This window comes from Sphaerodactylus townsendi, linkage group LG05, assembly GCF_021028975.2.
Source record: "Sphaerodactylus townsendi isolate TG3544 linkage group LG05, MPM_Stown_v2.3, whole genome shotgun sequence".
NCBI lineage: Eukaryota > Metazoa > Chordata > Lepidosauria > Squamata > Sphaerodactylidae > Sphaerodactylus > Sphaerodactylus townsendi.
In genome coordinates, this window is record NC_059429.1 from 126,366,981 (window position 1) to 126,369,209 (window position 2,229).

Sequence of the window (2,229 nt, forward strand, 5' to 3'; positions counted from 1 at the left end):
TATACTGATGGTTACCAGCCTGCATCTAGCAACCCCCAGGGGGAATCGGGGGCAGGGCCTGGAGCACTTGTATTACATCGGTGTGCTGATGTCACTTCCAGTTTTTACTTAAAGTAACTTTTGAGATGCTCTAACATTTTCAGAAACTCTGTGGTTTTACCATAGAGTTCTTGTACATACTAGAACGTCCACAATATCACATCTGGTTTTACTAGAAGTGACGTCCGCATGGTGGCCCATGATCCATTTCTTTCCCCGTTTCATCCCGTTCGTGCCTCAGAGCCAGAATGCTGGGAATTCTTCCATTGTAGCAGGAGGTCCAGTATCCCTACTATCACACAGCATAATCCTCTCCTCCCTCCAATACTTTCACACAGCGAAGCAGAATTAAATATTGTATTCACAACTCTGGGCTGGTGATTCCTGACCCACTCAGCTGTATCTGCTTGGTCCTTCCAAGGGTTGACAGTTCCCAGTTGGGAAATTGCTAGTGATTTGGGGGTGGAGCCTAAAGAGGTTGGGGTTTGGGGAGGGGAGGGATCTCAGCAGAGTCTACCTTCCAGACCAGCCATTTTCTCTAGGGGAACTGATCTCTAGTCTGGAGATCAGCTCTAATTCCAGAAGATCTGCAGGTGCCACCATAGGCTGGCAACCATAGGACCCGTCGGGACATTGTGCAGCCCAGCTGCTGCAGAATGATTGGCAGCCTGTCTGATGGAGGTAGTTGCAAATCCCCAGGGCAATCTGTTTCCTATCTAGCCTCTAATACACAGGTGTCAAACTTGCGGCCCTTCAGATGTTATGGACTACAGTTCCCATCATCCACTGCCAGCATGAGCAATTGGCCATGCTGGCAGGGGATGATGGGAACTGTAGTCCATAACATCTGGAGGGCCGCGAGTTTGACATCTATGCTCTAATGCAAGAACTTTTAACTAGCTGTGCGCTTGCTGAACTGCAGTGGGGAGAGAGACTCCAGATTTCAACTTTCCCCAGCATAGGGCTCGCAAAGTATGTTGGAGGAGTGGATCCCATAAGTCACAGGTGTCAACTGCAGTTTCAGATGTGCCATAGTGCCTTATCATCCCCCCTGCTGATGCTGGCAGGGGATGATGGGAACTGTAGTCCATAACATCTGGAGGGCCGTGAGTTTGACACCTGTGCCATAAGTCCACTGCAGAACTTACACGGATTGCACCTTTAAAGCATGAAAAGAAATATGACCATCGTTACGTTGACGGGAACAGACCGTTTAAAATGTTTTTAAAACCGCCCTGCATTGCTTTTTACCAGTTCTGACTTTTGTTTTTCATGTGGTTTTTTTTTTTAGCAGAGCTGAAAATAATTCCGAAAGACCACAAGCATTTTTTTTCCCAAAAAGCAAAACAGCCACATTGCATCAGTTGGAAATGTCTTACATTAAGAATTTCTTGAATGTTGTGTATATACTGTATTTGAAAGAGCGCTTTGGAAATAGTTTGTACATTATTTCCTAATTTATACATGATTTTTAGTGTTAATATTTCTAACTGTTAATAACGAAATATTTAATGGTGTTGTCCATTTTTATGTATTGATGTGGAAACGAAAAGGTGATGCCAGCATTTTGACTTTTTTCATTAACTGTATAATATTTTCCGTTTTGTAATACAGAATGTCTGGAAAATGTTTTTAGGTTAAAATGAATGGTTTGTGAAGCCAAGTAATGAGATTTTTTTTTCGTACGTCGGAAAGATTTTTAAAAGGACTGATGTAATCATGTTTGAAGTCTGTTTTTTTAATTTTATTGCAAGTTTAATGAAAATGATTCATAATCTCATTCCATTGATAATCTGAAATATTTCAAGTAAAATTCACTGCATGAGAAAAAAAAAGCGTTAATCTCACTTTTCCAAATGTCAGATCTTACTTTGTTTCCAAAATCAAGTACTTCAGTTTGCTAAGCCACTTGGCCGGCAACATCATTTGTACTTAGGGTTGCCAGTTCCCAGATGGAAAATACCTGGGAGATTTGGGAGGCGGAGCTGAGAAAGGCGGGGTTTAATTCACCCTGCTCAGCAGCCATTTTCTCCAACGGAACTGACATCTGTCATCTAGCAATCCTTTGTAATTTTGAGAGACAGGCAACCGTGTCACCACAGAGTACTGTAGTAACTCATCAATTCACCCTGCAGGTGCACTCTAATCTGGAGAACCGGGGTTTGATTCCCTGTTCTGCCGCTTGAGCTG

General features: G+C 42.9%; 1 long non-coding RNA gene across 1 annotated transcript; it reads left to right on the top strand.

Moving 5' to 3' along the window:
* On the top strand, positions 1-1,874 carry LOC125432331. The gene is made up of 2 exons (XR_007244458.1): positions 1-1,056; positions 1,107-1,874. It is a non-coding gene; the product is annotated as an uncharacterized LOC125432331 (long non-coding RNA).
* Positions 1,875-2,229: the final 355 nt, after the last annotated feature.